Source organism: Erpetoichthys calabaricus, chromosome 11 (assembly GCF_900747795.2).
Source record: "Erpetoichthys calabaricus chromosome 11, fErpCal1.3, whole genome shotgun sequence".
In the NCBI taxonomy this organism is placed as follows: domain Eukaryota; kingdom Metazoa; phylum Chordata; class Cladistia; order Polypteriformes; family Polypteridae; genus Erpetoichthys; species Erpetoichthys calabaricus.
In genome coordinates, this window is record NC_041404.2 from 118,250,382 (window position 1) to 118,273,686 (window position 23,305).

Below are 23,305 nucleotides of genomic sequence, written 5' to 3' on the forward strand. Positions count from 1 at the left end.
TATTCAGGACATTACCACACCCGGAACACAAGAGGGAAGCCCCCTTGGCTTGCAGCAGTGCCTCAGACTCCCACAGAGCTCCTGGGGAGTTGGAGTTTGGAGCAGCCCTGCTGGGTTCCGTGGGCACCACCAGGGGGTGTTGCAGGAATGGCTGAGTCCTGTATGGCAGCACTTCCGCCAAATTTCCCTATAAAATGAGCCAGTCGTCACTACTCCAGGAGCCAGAGTCGGTAGAAGGTGGACAAAGCTTGCTGGAGGTGGAGTGGAGGCGAAGAGAGAGAGAGATGTTAATGCTTTGAAATGTGCTGTGCAGGTGGGAAATGAGGGAAAGTGTTTCCCACAAAGAAAAAATGAAAGCATGGTTGTTGAACTTGTGTCTTGCATCTGCCTGTGTTGGGTTTGCCCAGCAGGAGCATCCCCTGCAGGCCACACTGTTTACCATGGACTTGTCAGCCTTCTGATATAGACACCACTGAGTACTTACGGGGTATCCTTGTGTGACCATTTATGAAATGCAAAGGAAGGTGCATGTGACATGATAACTGGGATGTCACATAATATACACATCTGTGTGTACAGCAAAACACAGATTAAGGGACAACAGTATTTAAACTGAAACAGTGCTATAGACCTGCTGCAGGATCTCTTCATTCCTGAAGAAAACAATTCTTCCTTATTTTTGGATTCTTTTCCTGTGATTTACAAAAGGGTTGCAGGCCTCTTATGTAACCTGTGAGTGTGTTGCCTGTTCTTAAATTTGGATACTTTTGTCTTTTTATCATGATATTGAGGGTTTATTTCAGAGAACAGGAGAAGCAGCTGTCTTGATGTTGAACTCAAAATGAATTAATATTTTTAAGAACCAAAATGATTACTTTTTCATTTGAAACACATTTAACATATTACAGAACTGACATTTGGCTATACAAATATTTCTACCGAAGTCCAAATGACACAAAGATAATTACTTCCTGCAACCCAAAATTTAATAAGCATGTCACACAGTTGATGAATGGATGAATACACGAGAAACCATTACTTTGACATCTGTACAAAGAAAAAAACTAAATATCATATATTGCCTTAAAATGCTCTTAACGAATGGAACCATGATTGACAGCCTGCTGCATGTAAGGCATAGCAGACGTGGAACATCAGAATAATATGATTGGTGTGCAAAGATATTTGGCTTATGTTAACTCATTGCTTTAAATTTAATTGGTGTAAATGTGTGTTTGGAGTGTGTGCAATGCACTGGCACACATTCAGGATTGTTCACTGCTTTTTGTATGATGCTGCTATTGAGGGTACTGTTACAAGTGACTCAATAATAGCATTTAGAAGTTAGGGTTAAGGTATCTCCTTTTTAAGCCAAGAACTTGTGTTCCAGCCTTAGCAAAATGTTTAATGCCAGTCTTGCCCACAGCTTGGAAAGGGGAGCGCAGCTAGACAGCACTTTGTCAGCACCTCTTCTCTGCTAAAATCTGTTGGTCTGGGTGTGTGACCACCCACAAGTCTTCAGAATTATCCTCACTTACGGAGTTGGGAAAGGTGAGCACAGATAGTGCCACCTTTGATTGCAAACAGAAGGTGCAAGGTGGAACTAATGTGAATGTGGGGGCAAGCATTGCACAAGGCAAGAGAGAGAGAGAGAGAGAAAGACCACATGGAGCCACCTGGAAGGAGTCATTGAAGATCAGGGGAGCTGATAAAGGAGACAATGGTCTCTGTAGAATAACTCATAGGGAGCAGTATTCCTTGCTTTATACGCCAAGTAGCTTTAAACCACCCCAATAAAACTCCTTTTAATGGATTTCACATTTGCAAAATTGCATGCAAAATGTGTCACATTTGGTTATTTTTCATGGTTATTTTATTATTTTTAGCTATATACCTTTTTGAGGTGAATGTAGCCATTCCAGACTTTAGTATTTCAACTTGAGTTTGTTTTAGTATGTTTATATATGAGGGGCAGTCAAAAAGTTCCCGGAATTGTGATATAGCGGGAGAGTGAAAGATCTGATTACGCACACAATGTTCTGGAGGGGAGTGCAGCATGTCTGTAGACCAGTTACAACAGGATTGGTTTTGGCGTGTAGTATTGTTTGAATTACCATTTGAGTTAGATGTGTGCCTAGTCATTTAGAGCAATTTTGCAGTTTGAATAACGCGCTAACATCAAGTTCATGTGCAAATTGGGGAATCAGTGCTGCAGAGTCGCTAGTGTATCTGAAGCTGATTCCCCAGCTTGCACATGAACTTGATGTTAGCACCTTGCTCGAACTGCGACATTGCGGTGAATGACTATGCACATGTCTAACTCAAGCAGTAATTTAAACAATACTACATGCCGAAACCAATCCAGACCTGTTGTATCTGTTCTACAGACATTCTGCGCTCCCCTCCAGAACAATGTATGTGTAATCTGATCTCTCACTCTCCCACTATATCACAATTCCAGGAACTTTTTGACTGCCCCTCGTATATGCTTTTGGTCTTCCACAACACCATATTGATTTGTTTGGGAGTTGCCACCTTACATGAGTTTATTTACTGGTTACTATGTGGTTGCTAGTTGCTTTGTAATATCGGGGGTCACAGGCGTAACATGGCAGGGAAAGCAGACCAGAGCCAAAAATGGTAGGGGTACCATTCGCGTAACTCCTTTTAACCTAACCAAAAGAATAAACAGCTCAAAACATAAAGTGTTAGGCTAATCAAAAAGATCAAGAGCTCTGTCCATCTCAGGTGACACTTTGACCTTCAACACCAGCTTCCAGGAGTGGAATGAATTTATAGTGCATGTACCAGACAGGGCAGAGCTTTCTCTGTGCATCAGGTGAGGGGTTACATGTTTTCTTTGTGTCTCTTTTCCTGGTTGCGGAAGAGGAGAGATAAGATTTTTTTGTGTCGGCGCCCCCTCTCATCCCTGTGTGGAATTGTTTACTTCACCAGAGCCAGGAAGGTGGTCCCCAGATGAGCAAGCATGACACAGGATATAAAATTTAATTCCTGAGGTCATGTAATTGTAAGAGTGTGTGGATATTTCACAAAAAAGAAGACATAATCTAAGTTTGTGTGTGTCTTTCTGGTTCTCTGATCACTTTTCTGTTTGGGCTTTTTGACCACAAGTTAGGATTATGTTTCAGGTTTCATCGTTTTGACTTCTTGTTTTCCGATTACAACTTTTGCTTTGTTTTTCACTATCATTTATTTCAGGGTCTAGCCTTTTGCTATTGCATAAAAAAATGAATTGTAGAGGCAGTTTCAGAAAATCGTATACTAAATGAAACTCTGCTGTTTTATTCATCTATACTAGATATCTTGATCCACATTATACTAAGTTATAGGACATAGCTGGTCAAAATGGAAATTGTCATTTTAAAATCATAAGATTATAGGATGGCAATGCATGCAATAAGTTTCATACATGGTGCTGTGCGTATTATTTATTTAGGCATAAAATAAATACCGGCCTGCTTGACTAACAGTCATCATGTTTCCACTCTCCGGGGCTATGATCAGAAAATACTTCTAATCAAACAGGAATTTGCAAACTCTGAATTATGCCTTTCCCAGAATGTTATTTTTATGGCAAAATCTCAGTGGAACACTCAACCATTCCACTAAGTAGTAGACATTGGAATATGTGCAGAACCACACACTGTATGCAAATATCACTTTCTTAAATTTCAATTAAATAACTCTCTGTATGCTGAGCCATACACGATTTTGGGAGTTGTTGCCAAGAACACTGTCAATGGAAAGGTGGAATATATTCTACAGAACAAAATACTGCAATATAAAAAAAAAATTCTTGCAGAGAAAAGCTTTCCGTGATGTGACATTAAAATTGTATTGAAACTGTTAGTCTGGAAATTGAAACCACCTTTGTGAATTATGCTCAGCATTGCTGCATAGTGCTACTGATGTGAAATACTAACAGAAAATTAAGTAGACATATGAGGAATAGATGTTAAATAATTTATTCACTCAATTGCTGTATAGAAAGAGATTTATACTAAGAAAAATACACATAATTAACAACTACGTAATGAAATACAGTAACTACCAAATCCCATGTAGACAAAGTGAGCCCTATGCCTCTACGTGAAAGCTTCATATCACCACTACGTGCCTCTCAAAATGTGCCACTGCAAAGCACTAATGGTAGCATTCAGCATCTCCATTTTGGATTTAAAAAAGGTGATAAACTGGCAAAATGTTATTCACTTCCCTTCTGTGTGGCATTTGAATATTGGTTAATATTTAACCATAAGGGGCTTAAGGGCTTGCTAAGGTGCGCCTTTTACTCATTTATTTCTGTCACCCAAATACAGATTCTTTAAGGTCTCCTCACATAGCAGTAAGTGACTAATGGATGCACCATAGCCCTTATTTTAAAGTATAATTGGTGCTTTGTACTGCAAGACCTCTTATGAAGACCAGCTATATATACAATATCTGAAGAGTTGTGTTTCCTCCCAGAAATGCTGCTGGGATGATTGGTGATAACAATTTCATGACATGGAAGAACAAAAGGGAGGAAAAACGTTGATCATTTTTGAATTTGAAATATTTGTATGCTAGGTGGAACATTTTGTAAAGCTAATCCTTGTGGTTACAGTTCCTCCCGTTATGATTCTTGCATTTTCCTGCCTTTTTTCTTTTAAAAACACACACCGCATTAGGGAAGGGATCTTCAGTGTACAATAATCCGCCTCTATGTCAGACTGCCGGCATCCAACTCTGTGGCACAATTAATGCATCCCAGGGAGATTAGTGTCAGGCATATCTGTCAGGCAAGAAGCAAGGCGCACACTATTCTGAGAGTCATCTTTGTGTAGTCAGGAACACTTCATCAAGCAAATGAATTCTTTGCGAGAGATATTTGTTTTTTTATTGCATTTGCATATATGCGTTAGGATTAAGAGTCAGATAGGAAAATGAAGGAGGCTCAAGGAATTTGGCATTGAAAGGCAATTATACTGAAAAAATATGGATTTCCTCATGTGACGGCATTTAGAAAGATGATTCTTTTTTTTTCTTCTTTATTTCAGTATGACTAAGCATAGTATAATCTGGGAAAATAAATTGAACATTGTGTCTTAAGGTGGCATCTATAAAAATTGAGATGAACCATGTAAAAGATCTGTATTCATCCTCATTTGAATGGCCTGGCAAAACAGAACAAAATGCTGCTGTGGCTATAATATTGCAGAAGCAGGACCTTCATCATGTAGGTTGAAAACACCTTCAGCTGTTAAGTTTGCACATGTAGGATTCATGTGCCTCCTTGTGTTTCTCTTCATATACATTTTAAAAAAAAAAAACCAAAACAAATAAACTTAAAAGCAAAATCAGCAGTTAGCTAAAAAAATGTTTCTGTTATATTGTGTTTGGTAACAACAGGCAACACTTCCCCGAGGGTAGCCGCAATTTTGCTGGGAAATGCTTTTTAAAAATAGTTGTGCTAAGCTGTTAATTGATTCGCTGCAAGCAGTTGAAACAAGCCATGAACCTATTCCAACAAGCGGCACTTCATTATTAAGACAGACTTTATGTGACACTCGCATCCACACATTTACCCTCGGCTGGAGCACTAACACAGGAAAGGTCATTTTTATAATGAGTTCATTTGTGAGCACTGGCCACCACATGCATGTCAGAATTTGTTTTCTATGACATTTTACAGCCACATTTTCCTTTAATAATTACTCTGATGGATGTGCTCTCAAAATGATTTAGAAATAAAAGTGCTTATGTACAGTATATGTTATATTTGAAGATGCTGTGGTTTGTATGTTCAAAATTCAAAAGGCTGATATACCATTTCAGAAATAATTTTGAAAGACCCCTCTCTAAAGGCATATCTCTGACCACCAACACTCTTCTTGTCCATACTTCTTAAGAATTTTCTCAAAAATCATTTCTGAAGCTCAAACTCCTGTGAATACTGATTAATGGAAACTTCATCTAAGAAAAATCATTCATCTTTCAAGATACTAGGAGACACAATTCTGAAGGCCTACTTATAAATGTTTGCCTTTTAAAAGCACTTTTGGAAGATTTGCCTTTAAAAATCCTCCACTCTTCTGTTCTTTCACTTTTAAACCAGACCCTAAGCTAGTTTAGAAAACCAAAATCCCATGGAGGTCTGCTCTTTAACAAATCGTGTAAGTATGCCTTGTATCCTATTGGTAGTATTGCTTATAAATAAAACAAGATAGCATACAATGAGGCAGGACAAAATGTGAAAAAGGTTTGGAGATGCAGCCAGTAGACATCATTTAAAATCAAGTTGAATCGTCTCAAGTTGTTTAAGCACATGGTGGAGATGCTCAATAGCACCACATCATTCTTAATATTCTTTATCCAGTATGTTAAGAGGGTTTCTGGGAGTGATGTTTGCTTTCTGTGATCTGTCCTGGTCATATGACTCTGATCCTTTGTGGTGTGGCTGTTTATTCCACCTGTAAAAATGTAATGTCAATCTTCTCCTGGGCAGGGTTCCTCCACTCTAAAAAGGGAGATAGAGACTGTGTGAATAACTGTTTCACTCCTCTTCTATTACCCCAGTGGGTCCATCAAGTGGTCTCTGTTCAAGATTCACCATGCATCTGTGTTGGATAATAGTAGTAAGAAGTTCTTTACATAAATGGATGGACTTCACTCATTTTCATGAATCTGGCTGTCTAATTGATCACCATCTAACACAGCTTCTCCCCTTATGATTTAATTATTTGTTGTTCCTCCCATCCAACACTGATTGCACCAAAATGTTAGTTGCTCCGTCCAATTGGGAGCCACTCCTGCTTGGTTCTCCTTTTCTGTGCATTTACTTTGACCTTTATGGTGACAACCTATTGATTTAAAAAAAATAAATACCATATATACTCGCGTATACTGTAAGTTAGGTCTTGAAACCCTAAAAATTGATCATAAAATCCGACCCCGACTTATACGCCCATTCAAAAATGTGACACTTAAATTTTTTATTTTTTACATCTTCTTGCTTCCTCCAATCTCGCCTCAGTTTCTCAGACACATTATTCTTTTGCCACTCCGACTTTTAATTTAAAACTAGCTTCATATTTTCTTGTCATTGAACGCTCCATCGTAGATAAGGGATGTTCTTATGATACAGGTGTATGAGGGTGTGAGATACAAAAAACATAAAACAGTGCAAACGTTACTTCGGAATAGTTTGGGTATTACCGTGTGGTCACGTAGGCACAATATATAGACACAAAAGGTAGTGTGCTCCATCGTTACTCTCTTAGGTGGGCATTAGCATATCATGATCTCTTGGACCAATAGCGTGAGTTTTCCGCATTCTACTTATATGACCGACATTATAAAATACCAGATATTATATGGTAAAATCAAGCCCTGACTTATCTGCAGGAGAACTTAAATGTGAGTATATTCTGTAAATAAAAAAAAGCTTGAGAGAAATTATTGGAATATAAAATGAGCCTGACAATGTCAGAACATCCAGCATTTCACATATACTGTATCACAATGATATTCTGAGGCTGTGTCTCCTCCAGGGAGACTCCTGGGCTTGATCCGATTGTATTTCAATGGTAGGCTCATTTATTCTTTTTTCAGGTTCATATTTTTGTCTTTGGTCTTGATGAACCAAGCCCACTAAAATATTTTAGTTCCAACTTGTATTTACATTGCTTTACAAAAGCCTCCTGTAGTCAAACCTGGCCATTCATCACTTCCGTGATAATTCTCTGAAGAGTGGTTACCAACCATGTGGACCAATACGAACACCTACTCATACACTCTGATCAGATCAAGAAGGCTGTTCAACATACATGGCATGTATGCACGCACATGTGGGTAATGTTTTCTGAGAAGCCACAAATCTCTTTTTTTTGCCGTTCCTTCATTTGTTTATTTATTTATTCATATGGTTCCTTCATTTCTGTGCTGAATTATTCAGTAGCAGCAACAATTCAGACGTGGCCAGCTCAGAGGAACACAGCTGGATATCTTCAGCTAGCCTTTTTAGCAACAGTGACTGCACCGGTAATTCTCTTCCTGAGCTGCCATTTTATTAGTGCTCAACATAAGGAGTTGAGTCATAAATAGATGTATCAGGAGAATTTTCCTTCCACTGTTATCTGCAAGCAGCAGGCTCCTGTTTTAAAGTAGGCAGGTGTTTAAGGCACCTTGCACCTTTGATGTCCCTTTGGATTCTGTGTGAACGTGTCCGAAAGTGAAATGACTCACTTGTGTTTTTTTGCAGGACTTTTCTTTGATACAAACAACCTAAAGGCTGGCATATTATTTATCTGGCCCAGATAAAAATTTGTTATGTGCCCTTTGATCTATTCGAAATAGAAAATAAAATAAACCAGCTGCCTGCTGCTCTAGTGATAACCGATGGCCTTTGAATGACCAAAATAAAGATGCAGCATTTCAAAAAAGATATCAGACATGTTTAGTTTCTCCTTCACTTCTCATTCCAGTCTGACTTTAACACTTTGCAACTTTTTTTACTCACGGTTTGTTCAAGTAGCATCCTCTTGAACCTTCTAATTGCAACATTAGCTCTAAAAGAGTTTAAAAACAAGCAGGAAGGTTAAGGGATCTTTTCTGTTATCTGGAATTGTTGTTGGTTGTTTGCCTCAATAACTTTTGTAATTGTTACCTTTCTCCATCATGACAGTTTGAGCACAAACATGCTTGAGATTTCTTGTGTCATTAAAAATCATTTTCTTTTCCAGTAGTGCATCTCCATGACAACCTGACCCACTGGCGCAGTTAACCTAAGAGGGAGCAAAACAACATTTAATGCCACGGATTTGTCTATTAGACTAGTGAGACAAACTGATTGAGAAGAAGATTATGAAATATAAATACACAGACTTATCTGGCATATAGTGACTTTCAAATCTGGCTGTTACACACACACGTGTAGACAAAGAGTACATCACATACACACATATTCACACTGTTTAAAAAAAAAACAGTTATGCCCAAAGTCAGGGTGTAAGAAATGATTCCTAACCCAGAATAAAAGTATTTGTCTATAGTGTTGCTCTTTGGGTGGGTCACAAAATTATGGATTATGATTCAAAACACTGTGCAGAGTGGCATTGACTTATTCAGACACTGAATACTAAACCCAGACAAATTTCTTTTTTATGTAGTGCACAACCTGTTTTTAAGTTCAAAGCTTTGAACATCTTTACAAATATGAAATGGTTAATATATAAAAGCGCAAACCCATCATGCAAAATTCAAATTAGTTCATTTTAGTAAAGCACATTTCCACTTATAACCCCAGCATGTGCTACAATAATTATACTGTAAATATAGCTGTGTAAAAAAATTAATCATTTAATGATTTGGAAAAAAATTAACACTTTAAAATTGTGGCTACCTAGATTCCACCATTTAAAAAGATCTAGTGCTCAGTTTGGCCTTAATAACACAAGGTATCAATGAGAACACTTGAAAATACTTCAGAATACTTTAGTGTATTTACTTTAGTCACTTGCAGAATAAAGAAAAACCTATAGTTGATCTGATAGTCATTTAACTGATGTGAAACAGTGCAGTAATAAAGGCCTAGTTTTTGCTTTATACCAATAAGCAACTAACAGATAGACTATGCAAAACCCTTATCATTCCATTTCTAAAGTGTTACAGATAGCAAATAAATACAAATAGAAATGCATTCAATAGGGCTTAAAAGGAGGCAACCACTAGAGGATGTTGCAGCACCCCAAACCCCAGTCACAAGTCCCAGGTTCAAATTAAAGGTTTATTATAATTAATTATCTTAACAAAGGCTTCTCTTTAGTATAATAACCTTCAGTGAAGCACAATCACAATTGTTTTTTCTCTTCTTCATTTTCTATTTCTTCTCCTTCACACCTCCAAGACAAGCTTTGTCCTTCTTCCACCCTACTCCATCTTACCTGGGTGACGCAGTGTGACTCCTTTTATTCAAGACCCGGGAGTACTTCCGGTACTAGGGCATATCCTGTTGGTAGCACTACTGGGTCAAGCAGGACTCCCTGAAAGTAGGGAGCTTAAATTCCCACTGTACCCCCTGGCAGCATTCATGGAACCCAACAGGGCTGCTCCACAGCATTACACTTCCCAGCATGACTTGCAGGTGTTCATTTGGTTACTGAGGCCTAGGGATGCTGCCATCTAGAGTATGAAGTCCTCCCATTTTACTCCAAGATGATGTCCTTTGGGTGAATCTCATGGTAAAGACAGGAAGTAGGGATGATAGCCCTGGTGTGCCAACCATGATTTCATATACATATATACATATATATATATATATATATATATATATATATTATAAAAAGAAATCCTGTCTTGGAAAGCAAAAGCAAGGCTACGATACGTGATCTTCTCAGAAGACATTTTAAAGACCCGCGAGACCAAAAACACGCCCTACTTACAATCTATCAAATAGGACAGTAGGCAGCAAAACATTCAGTCTTGTGAAGGATTTGAGCACACACAGATCCAGGGCTCTCAGCGCATATAAAGTGTATAAGGACAGTACGTCATAAATGAAATGTCGACATTTAAGCGAAGAAGAAAGCAGCGCGGAGAAAAGAGACCCAAATGCGTTGGAGAGAAAAAAAAAGCAAAAAAGAATAATCAAGGTGCAAATTCAGAAAATAAGGAAAGTAATTATCAGCCCGGAACAAGTGGAATTGAAAAAAAAGCACGTCCAATCCGGCTCAGAATTAAAAGACAATGAGTAAAAGACAAAGTAGAACTTCATAAAGACGTTTACAAATGTTGGCACTAAACACATTAGAGCAGGTTAGAGACTATGAAACCAGTGAAATTAGAAAGGCTCAAAAAAAAAAAATGGCGCTATACACATGTGGAGAAAGTTAAAGGATATGAAGGAAAATAGGATAGGTAGGAAAATTAGAAAATATAAAAAAAGAAAGTAAAGATCGCAGTAGCGCAAACAAACAAACAGCCTCATTTAACTATGCACCAGTCTAACTTTGGTTTTGCACAATAATTACTACACTATTGCACCTTAACACTTAATTCTACTTTATTCACATAATTTTACTTATTTATTATGTTCTACTATACTGTTATCTTTCAATCTATGACTTTTTTTAATCTAACTGATATTCTTCTAACTTTGCACAGTTTTTGATAAGCGGATCAGGATGCATTTCACTGCGTGTTGTCCTGTATAACTATGCATGTGACAAATAAAGAATCTTGAGAATTTCAGAAACGTAGTTTACCGCACATGCATTTATTGGTTACTTTGTTCATGTATATATATTTATCTGTCTGCTTATTTAAAAAGCTACATTTACCCCAGGAGTCAAAAACGTTCTGTCTAGCCCTTGTACAAAAACCTAGACAAAAGCTGGGGTATCACCTTGGTAACCCCATGTACTTTTAGAACTGTGAGAGGAAAATAGCACGACTTTACAGACAGGAGTCCAATGCAGAACTCTACTTACTTTGTTACTTTGTAAAAAAAAAAATTATTAAATGCTGATGATGTAGATCGTTTTGTCTGTGCTGAAATTCCAAACAGAAAAACCTATCCTGACCTCATTAAAAAGATTCAGCATATTGGGACTCGCAAGATTACAAATATTGTTTTTACAGAAGTTCTGAAATAAAAGTGAAACTAATGAAATAGCAACAATTCAAAGAAAAAACAACCTTAAAAGTGTGTATCCGGAAAACCAAATACGGGGGTTGGCAAGCGAAGCGAGCAGGGGGCGAAGCCCCCTAGTGTATATATATATCCATCCATCCATCCATTATCCACCGCTTATCCGAGGTCGGGTCGCAGGGGCAGCAGCCTAAGCAGGGAAGCCCAGACCTCCCTCTCCCCGGCCACCTCCTCCAGCTCCTCTGGGAGGACCCCGAGGCGTTCCAAGGCCAGCAGGGAGATATAATCCCTACAGCGTGTCCTGGGTCTGCCCTGTGGCTTTCTCCCAGTGGGGCATGCCCAGAACACCCCCCCAGGGAGGCATCCAGGGGGCATCCTAACCAGATGCCCGAACCACCTCAACTGACTCATCTCAATGTGGAGGAGCAGCGACTCTACTCCGAGTCTCTCCCGGATAACTGAACTCCTCACCCTATCTCTAAGGGAAAGTCCAGCCACCCTTCGGAGAAAACTCATTTCGGCCGCTTGTATCCACGATCTTGCTCTTTCGGTCAGTACCCAAAGCTCGTGGCCATAGGTAAGGGTAGGAACGTAGATCGACTGGTAAATCGACAGCCTCACCTTTTGGCTCAGCTCTCTCTTTACCATGACGGACCATTGCAGAGCCCGCATTACTGCGGATACCGCACCGATCCATCTGTCAACCTCCCGCTCCATTCTTCCCTCACTCGTGAACCCCAAGATGCTTGAACTCCTCCACTTGAGGCAGCACTGTGCTTCCAACCCGAAGACAGCATTCCACCCTTTTCTGGCTGAGAACCATGGCCTCGGATTTTGAGGTGCTGACTCTCATCCCCGCTGCTTCACACGGCTGCGAACCGGTCCAGTGAGAGCTGGAGGTCACTGTCCGATGAAACCAACAGAACCACGTCATCCGCAAATAGCAGAGACGAGATTCTGAGGTCACCGAACAAGACCCCCTCCGCTCCTTGGCTGCGCCTAGAAATTCTGTCCATATAACTTATGAACAGAATCGGTGACAAAGGGCAGCTCTGGCGGAGTCCAACCTCAACAGGAAACGAGTCTGACTTATTACCGGCAATGCAGACCAAGCTCCTGCTCCTCCTGTACAGGGACTGGATAGCTTGTAACAACGAGCCTTGTACCCCGTACTCTTGGAGCACACCCCACAGGATACTTCGAGGGACAAGGTCGAATGCCTTCTCCAAATCCACAAAACTCATGTGGACTGGTTGGGCAAACTCCCATGCCCCCTCCAGGATCCTGGCCAAGGTGTAGAGCTGGTCCAGTGTTCCATGGCCGGGACAGAATCCGCATTGTTCCTCTTGAATCTGAGATTTGACCATCGACCGAACTCTCTTCTCCAGCACCCCTGAATAGACCTTACCGGGGAGGCTGAGGAGTGTGATCCCCCTATAGTTGGAGCACATCCTCCGGTCACCCTTCTTAAAAAGGGGAACCACCACCCCGGTTTGTCAATCCAGAGGCACTGCCCCCGATGTCCATGCGATGTTGCAGAGACATGTCAACCAGGACAGCCCCACAACATCCAGAGCCTTGAGGAACCCAGGATGAACCTCGTCTACCCCAGGGGCCCTGCCACCTAGGAGCTTTTGAACTACCTCGGCGACCTCAGCCCCTGTTATGGACGGGCCCCCCCTGGAGTCCTCCAGTTCTGCTTCCTCTAAGGAAGACATGCTGGTGGGATTGAGAAGATCCTCAAAGTATTCCTTCTACCGGTCAATTACGTCTGCAGTTGAAGTCAACAGGGCCCCATCTCTACTGTACACAGTGTTGGTGGAGCACCGCTTTCCCCTCCTGAGGTGCCTGACAGTTTGCCAGAACCTTCTTGGTGCCGACCAAAAGTCGTTTTCCATGGCTTCCCCAAACTCCTCCCATGCTCGAGTTTTTGCTTTTGCAACAGCCAATGCCGCCACATGCTTGGCCCGCTGGTACCCCTCAGCTGCCTCTGGAGTCCCACTGGTCAACCAGATCCGATAGGACTCTTTCTTCAGATTGATGGCCTCTCGAACCTTAGGCGTCCATCACTGGGTTCGTGGATTGCTGCCACGAGAGGCGCCAATTTATATATATATATATAAAAGTCTATGCGTGGAAGTTTGTGCGTCTGTCCGGCCCGGAAGGGAGAGGTAGAGTTGGGGTAAGGGCTTCACCTCTGAGGAAACAGAAAACTTGCTTAGCCGCTAATACACAAGTGAGGCCAGCACATCAGCAAAATGAACCTCAGAAGAAAGATAAAGTCCCTTTTACTTTTCTTCCCGCTGTTTGATGCACAAATCCTCCTAGGAGAGAGACACGTAGAGTAGTTCCTTTCAATTACCTGACATCTCTACATTTCAATTTTTTTTTCTGATGATTTCAATAGCTTCTAGGACCCCAGACTTTTTACAGCTCGGGCTTACACAGCTAGTATTTATATGACATCATGCATCCCCCTCCCCTCAGCCCATGGCCTCTGTCTCGGATTAACCCTCCTGCAAGCGAACTATGATACTTAGCACGATGAAAAAAGTCGCAAAATCAACTGGAATGTTCAAGCAAATTATATATCTAAATCTGTTAAGTAGTTCTCTCGTGAAAAGCGGACAGACAGACATTGGATTTTATATATTATATATATATATATATATATATATATATATATATATATATATATATATATATATATATATATATATAAAATATATATACTGTCTGCGGTGGGTTGGCACCCTGCCCGGGATTGGTTCCTGCCTTGTGCCCTGTGTTGGCTGGGATTGGCTCCAGCAGACCCCCGTGACCCTGTGTTCGGATTCAGCGGGTTGGAAAATGGATGGATGGATATATATACTGTACATATACAAAGTATATCTTGACCTGTAGGTGGCACAGCAGAGCCCCAAACACCAGACACAACTGAAGCACAAGGTCCAGTTTAAATAAAGTAAATTTTATTTTCATGAACTACCTTTTCCCAAGCTCTTCACAATCCACAATTCTATTTTTTTCTCTTCTTTCCTTTCCTTTTCTTTTATTTTCTCCTTCACTCCTCCCAGGTGAGCTTTGCCCTGCTCCAAATTTGACACACCTTGGGGAAGCAGAGCAGCTAATTTTTTGCTTCCCGGGCAACTATATTACCATCAAGAAGCACTTGCAGGACAGGCTGACCCTCCCATGGACAGAGAAGTGTCCTTTGGACAGTTCTTCCTGGTGTATCCAAGTACCCTAACAGGGCTGCCGATTAGGGCTACAATTTCTATATTGCCCTGTGGGTGCACAAATGGGAGTTCCAGTAGAGGGATGCTGCTTTCCAGCATACAGGAGGAATACCTATTTCTAGGAGGATGTCTCTCAATGTTATTTTGTCAGTAGTAAGAATAGGCCTGAGTTGCCTCAAAAGCTTGCAAATTGTAATCTGTTTAGTAAGCCAATAAAAGGTGTCATTTTGTTTCTCAACTCATTGTCCTTTTGTTATAAAAAGCTCTCAGCCAGGAAAAATAAAGGCAAACAACCCTGCTGGGATGCTGGTCTATCCATGTCCTTTCATTCCAAAGGCTTCCCTAGTAAGGAACCATTCACACTGGCCAGAATGTGATCCCATCTATGCCATCTGTGACAATTTATACTAAAAATACTGTATATATACTCAAGAGCACAGACAATTTCCATCCATCCATCCAGTTTCCAACCCGCTGAATCCGAATACAGGGTCACGGGGGTCTGCTGGAGCCAATCCCAGCCAACACAGGGCACAAGGCAGGAACCAATCCCAGGCAGGGTGCCAACCCACCGCAGGAGCACAGACAATTTGTCATTGTTAAATAAACTTACCTTTTATTGTGCTTATCTACTATTCAGTGAGTGTCTCATTCTTTCCATCGGGTATTCGTTACAACATATTTAATGTGAGAACACTTTTAGGTATAAGCTAGTTAATACATGCTGTGTATTGTAAGTGGTTTTAAAGAGATTTTTTCTATGGTGCAAATGCAGAAATAGTAAATGATCCATTTTTTTGTTTTGTTGAATATTTTTAAAACTTTTCTAGATTTCATAGTTCTAGGTGAGTTACACTTTACACGGGATCATAGTACTGTGGGATTTCTCTGTTTCAAGTTGTTGCCGAGATGCCAGATTTGTGAAGGGATATACAGTATTGTGAGACAGGCATGCTAATCACTGCACCATCATGCTGTTGTCACCCAGATACCTCCCAAGTCAAAACCTATTATAGTTCATCTGAATTTTTCTGGGCTGCATATATTAAAAAGCCAGAAAAGACATGCATAAATGTAACAACTACCATACAAATGTCAATAGGAACAAAACAAAACAAACTTAAGTTGTATTATTTATATTTATTTGATTTGAATACACTTTTATCCAAAGTGACTTACAAGACCTAATTGGCTAAATATCGGTCTGGGGACAGTTGCGGTTTGTAATGCATGGAGGTATAGCACCACCCCACCTCCAAATATGTTAAAAACTCTACTTAAATTAATTAAGTTATGCAAGATAATCATGAAATAAATGTATTTATTTGCCCATTGTGCCTGGTGTTGGTGTATGTCCATTTTCCATTAAAAATTGTTTTCAGACTTGTTTTTGTTTAATTTCTGTGTGAATCCCTATATTTTGGAGGAGGAAGCCAGCCAAATGAGAGTGTATGTAAGTCCTTGATCTTTTGGCAAGCAGGTGACCTTAGGATGCCCTTTAATTGGTTGCTTTCAGATATTTCCAGAGGCAGCAGACGCAGCTCTCAGCACCCTAAGACTCTCCCACATTTATTGGCAGCGAATTAGTATTGTTTTAGGCTTTTTTAATCTAATGTGATCGGACAATCGTTGATGCACTATTTCATGTTCATGTCAATGGTTCACACTTCACACCTGCCATTAACATCACTACAGATGAGCGAACGCGACTTTAGGGACATGGTAACTACAAGTGGAATTTCAGAAATCAAAGAAAATTCGGCTATTTCTTTATAAATTCATAAATTCATAACTTATTGACTTAAACAAAAAAAAAGAAGATAAAGATGCATGGACCGGACTAACCTGACTTAAAAATACAGCAGTGGACAAGTAATCGAGGGTGAGCTTACACATGGACTTTTTCCAGCTCTTGTTATGACAAATGGAGGTGACAAACTGGATGTGGTGTAAGTAATTCCTTTTTTTGCTTTCCCTGTTTGCTGTTTCATAGTTTCAGTACTGAAGAGTTGTGGATAATGACAGTTAGGTATGTGAAATACGGGACATCAGACAAACAAGCTTTTCTTCTGTTGGTGACAGTCAAAAATGCCTTCATTCTTTATTCCTCATCACTGCATTCTCTACATTGTACTTCAGGATGAGTATTCATTTGTTGTCAGCTCGCCCCATTTTGTTGGAGCGAGTTGTGGGCTATTTAGACTGAGTCGTTGGGTATGTCAAGTTAGGCAACCACCTTCAAGGGGACACGCTGCCGACTACTTTCAAAGGACAACACTGCCAACTGCCTCTAACTTGTTAAGATTATGTAAAATCGCTGGAAATGTTGTGTAATATGACATAGGCTTTATAGGACATGATTACAAAACTGGTCATCTCAAGTGAGAACCTCAAAACAAAATGCAAGCTAGTTACACATCCTTAGTTACAAGAACGTATCAAAGTCATTATCAATTAGACAGAAATTCAACATGATTTAAGTCAACAGTGAAAAAAATGTCTGAATACTACTACGCTCTGTCAAAACTGAAAGAGAAAGGTGTTTATCTCCAGAGTTATGTCTCTATTAGCGAATTAGGGAACAGTAGTTTCCAACAGCATGTACTCTAGTGACAGTGATAAAATATATATAGTAGCATTTGATGTTGTTATGGAGGAACCTGAGTTTCAGGGCAACTTTTGGGAGCAGAAAAATCCAGTAGTATACATTTTTTTTACATAATTGCCATTATGTGTTTGGCTCTGCGTTCTTCAGTTTCCAGGTCAGGGCCTTGTTTTTGTCTAAAACGTGCTATCTTGGGAAGAGCATTGCGATACTGAGCAAGGAGTCTGAGTGTCTGAGCTTGCGAGTATCCTGGATAAAAATCAAGATCCAGTCCTTAATTACCTCTTAGGCATAGCCATTAGCAGTGTGTCTGTCTGCGGAGGGAGTGGCGAACTTGTCAAGAGGTTTACTTACCTTGGTAGTGAAATTCATGTCTCTGGTGACTCTTCCTATGAAGTCAGTAAACAGATTGGGAGAGCATGGGGGGTCATGAGGTTGCTGGAAAGGGGTGCGTGGTGCTCCCAATATCTATGCAAAAGGACAAAGGTCCAAGTTTTTAGAGTCCTGGTGCTCCCTGTTTTGCTATGTGGTTGTGAGACATGGACGCTATCCAGTGACCTGAGACAAAGACTGGACACTTTCAGTACTGTGTCTCTTTGGAGAATCCTTGGATACACCTGGTTATACTTTGTGTCAAACGAGCTATTGCTCACGGAGTCCTAAATGAGGCGTGTTACCAGCATTGTGAGGGAGTGTCTGTTACGGCACTACAGCCATGTGGCACAATTCCCAGAGGGTGATCCTGCTCACAGGATCCTCATTGTTGAGGACCTGAGCAGCTGGAACAAGCCAAGGGAACGCCCACGTAACACCTGGCTGTGGCAGATAGATGGTCATTTCTGGAGGGCAGGACTGGACTGTTTGTCTGCCTGGGGGACTGCCAACCAGGATCTCGAGCTGTTTCATTATGTGGTGGGTGTGGCAACATGCTGTACCAAAGCATGCTAACCAACCTGACCTGACTGACGTGAATGTGTGAAAAAAGAGAAAAATCTGATAAAAATAACTATAGTTTTACAAACCCTGCACTTGTGAAATGAGCATATTCTTTTTCATTAAAAATAAAGCATATCATGAGAACAGGTAGCCCAGGGATTTCCTGGATTTTAGAATATTAACCAGGAAAACCCAGACTTGGTTCCATTTCTATATAGAACATCCAGTTGGAGTTTTTCATTGTCTACAAGCAAATAAGATCAATCTATTCCTCAGATGTTAAACAAACCCAACAGTCTCCAAATTATAATAAACAGTAACTTGTAAATGCCAAAAAAAGGAAAAGTACAAACAGCAACCTTTATATTAACCACAGTGGCTTTCTAGCATGAAGTCCCAAAGTAAATGTCTTAACCTGAATGACATATGAATGGCTCCAGTTAAATTCATTAGTTTTTTGTTAAAAAAGTTAACATTTTCAAAGACTGGTCCTGGACTATATAAGTCCTCTTGTGGTAGACCACCTGGACCCACTGCAGTTTGACAATCAGACAAAGACTAAGAGTTGAGGATGCAATTATATATCTGCTTCACAAAAGCTTATTCTCACCTGGACAAAGCTGGTAGCACTGTGAGGATTATGTTTTTTGACTTCTCCATCCCTGTTATAGGGTAAACTCTGAGATACGCAGGTGGATGAGCCTTTGGTGTCCTGCATAATGGACTCTCTGTCAGGCAAACCGCAATTTGTGAGACTCAAGGACTGTTTTCTGATGCAGATGTGAGCAACACTGATGCACAACAAGAAACAGTCCTCTCTCCTTTTCTCTTCACTCTGCACATCTCAGACTATAAATATGACACCAGGTCATGTCACTTGCAGAAATTCTTAGATGGTTCTACACTTATGGGGTGTATTGATAAAGGGAGATGAGACAACATATTGGAGTCAGGTGGAGAACTTTGTCTCTTGGTGCAAAGAGAATTATCTGTACCTTAACATTTGCAAAACCAAGAAACTGGTTATTGATTTCTGCAGCACCAAAGAGCCTCTGTGTCCAGTCACTATTCAAGGATTGGATGTAGAGGTGGTCCACTCCTATAAGTACTTGGGGTCCACATTAATGACAGGTTGGACTGGTCTCAGAACACAGAGGATCTATATAAGAAAGGGCAGAGCAGAATATGTTTCCTTAAGAAAATGCATTTCTTTAATGTAGGAAGTCAAGATCCTTCACATTTTCTACAACTCTGCGATGGCCAGTGCAATTTTCGATGCTTTGGTATGCAGGAAAAGGAAAGGGCAAGAGGATCCAGTAGTTGCACCAGGAGCAGATGATCCAGTTAAATATGAGGAAGACAATAAAGTTGCAGTGCAATTTTCTACACTGTGGTGTGCTGGACTGGTAACATTCATTCAAGAGAAGCCCACCAAATCAAAAAGCTAATTTAAAGGAAATGCGGAGTTATAGGACACACTTTGGAAACCCTGGAGTTTGTAGTGAAGGAGAGAATTAAAACAAAACTGAGTGCCATTATGAACAATGCTGCACATCCTCTTTCTGACACACTAACACCGAGGACTTTCAGCCAATGAATTATTCAGAGGAAGTGTGTCAAGAAATGTTACATCTGCTTAATGCCTCACTGTGACTGTGACAGCCAAGTCAGAACTTTTCTTTCTTTTTAATTTTCTTGCTCTATAGTTATTCTGGTATGTGTGTTTATTTATGTATTTGTTTATTTAAAGAGTTTCTGCAAAAAGCCAAACTTCCTCTTGTGGACAAAAAAAAACTTCTATCTATCTATCTATCTATCTATCTATCTATCTATCTATCTATCTATCTATCTATCTATCTATCTATCTATCTATCTATCTATCTATCTATCTATCTATCTATCTATCTTTTTAAACCTGATTGCTAAAGAGATGCACAGAGTGTCACTCACGTAAGTGTTATAAAAAAAATATATACAGTCAGTTGTATTGGATAATGTTCATGCAAAGCACTTTGGGTAAAGGCGTCTGTCAAATGTGCAATAATAAATTATACTCTTCTTTTATGCCATTGAATAAAGCATAAGAGCTGAGCATGCTTGATTCTCTGAGAAACATATGGACACATACACACAAAGAAACATCTTACTATTGACCAGCTGGATCCACGCATTTCTGTTAAAGCTTCATTGTTTATATTAATCTTTGTTTTTTTCTTAATGTGCGGGGCTGTTTTAAAACACACCTCGTGCTGCTTTGAGTCTACAACAGTAACAATTTGCCTATTTTTCTATTGAAGCAGTTGACTCCCCGCCTAGTAGACTAGTATGTGTTGCATTTAAATTGAAAACACAGCAAGCGTTCTTCCCTCTCATAAAGACAAGCAATTCAGCGCATCATACATTCCATTACAGTGATGGATCTGGAAATCACTGCTTAGAACAAAACCTGCAATCACCATATAATCTATCATGTGTACGTAGCCCACTGGCCCCTACCTGATCAGGCATAGCCAGCAAGCATTCATAGAGTATTGTCTCTGGATAGCTGCCATAATTACTCTTCATTTATAGGTAAACATCATGTGATCTGTGCACTGTAAACATTTCTTTATTAGGTCGGTTTACTTTGAGCAGGAGAAATCTGGTTGCTAAAGACAGAAGAGCAGAAGAAATGGTTTATAAAGATTTCAAGACCTACTGTATGTCACAATATGATCCTGCAGAAGTCCTTTCAGCTTCCAAAAATGTTGGTACAAAACAGGAGGCTCATATTGATATCATTCGCACATGGAGAAGGAAATCGATATGCATTCTTGTACTCATTACCTCTACAATGAGTGGCGAGTCTGCTTACTGAATGAAAGCTTTTATAAACTGAATAAAATCTACAGAAAAAGTCAAAGTATTCAATGTGAAGAACTAAACTAGAGTAATACACTGAAAGGAAATTAAAAGACCTGTGTGGCATTGTACATATGTACTCTGTGAAGGGCATTGGACAATAACTTTTACAAATCACAGCTTCATAGATGAAAATTCTTGATTAAGTGAGTCTTAGATCTGTAGAAAATGAATGATAAGCATGATATCAATGACAAGAAAGAAACTTTAAACAGCACTAAATGCCAACCTTTCTTTTGCGGTGACATCAACCATTTAAATTCTTGAACTTATATTCAGCTTTTTTAGCAAAGCCAAGACTGGTGTTTTATTATTTAGAGTATGCATTGTTCTATGTATTAACCTATTTTTTTCATTACAGGGCCATGTAAAGCCATCAGACCAAAAGCCCTGGGCAAAACAGTAACAAGCAATCCTCACAGGAGCAGTTAGAAGAAGATCTAAGGATCCACAGGTCTGCCTTTCCATCTCTTTCTAATGACAATGTTAAAAATTGAACTGACAACAGAACAGTAATGCCAATAATAAAAGGAATATTTATCTTATGTGTGTCACAGAGCACCAGGATAACTCTCAGGAGTAAAATGGAGAAAATCTTTGACTAGCACGTGCCCTGAGACTGTCTAGAGAATACTTACAGCTACATTCTGCTGTTTGAACTTCATTTCATTAGTCAAGTTCAATGATGGCAGTGCTAGGATTTGGGAATGCATTACGACTGGGATAACCTGCCATAACTAAAGAAGATGTCCCTAGGATCCTGTCAGCTAGTCTTGCTTTGCTTGTGGTTATGTAGAAGCAGCATCCATGCCGTTTGATCTACCTAGGAGTGTTTACACTTCACCCAGCGAGACCCAAAATTTCAAAAATATTAAAGATCATACTATGGGTAATGAGAAAGAGAGACATGTGCCTCTATATAAAATCTGTGAAAATGGATGTTTCTTTGATTTTCCAGGTGGTGATGGAAATGTCGTCTGTGTGAATCAATTAACATTTGTACTGGGCATCTGCTTGTTTTTGTTGTTTAGGAGAATTGTACAACAGTTCCCCACTGCTTCACACTCAATTGTAGTACATGCTTCGCCGTGTCATCCTTCATTGCCCTATCAGTCATGCCACCTGATAACTAACGTAAAAGTGGTACAATCTCCATGAATAATGAGGAAAACACTCACTGATAAAAACAGCTTGCTGTTCTGAATTCACTGAAGTGCAGACTTAAAAGTGATTTTTATTGATAAAGGATAGAGAGCTTAGCCATAATCACGTGATACATGCAAAGTTCAGTAACCAGGTAGTCAAACCAATCTTTTGTCAAGGCCCAAAACACTAACCTGAAGTCTTAATCCAGTAAAAAGAGTATATGTTAAAGGAATTGTTTTCTAACACAGAGAATACTCCAATCTTACATAATGTAAAATCACATGTGTCTATGTTTATATGGTTGCACCAATGATGTTGTCATAAACAAGGAGTCCTAAAGCATCTAGTTTGTCTCAATAGCACTTCCAAAAATATCCACCAGAGGGGAAAATCTCAGCAGAAATCCTTGCTGGACACAAAAAAGGGCCTTGTAGAATCTTATATTAACAAAAGATTTATTCTTCTTAAAAAATGTTCTTGTCCATGGAGCACAAAGGCAATAAGATTTGCCCAAAACAGTAAAACAATCCAATACAATCAATAGTCCCAATACAAAATCCTAAGAACAGTCGAAACAGAGTGAAATAACCACAACCACATAGCACACTGAACTCCTAAGTGTATTTGGAATGAACCACCAGGAGCTGTGGAAGACCCTCCAGATTAATAAGGCAGTTCGTTGCAGTGTTTGGCAGGTGGCCCCACCACTTGGGTGACCAAACACAAAGCACATTGGTTATAATAAAGACAGCTTATAGGCATAGACAAAATCAAAAATTAAGAATGATGCACATAATCAACATAAATAAAAGAATCAAGACTGAACAA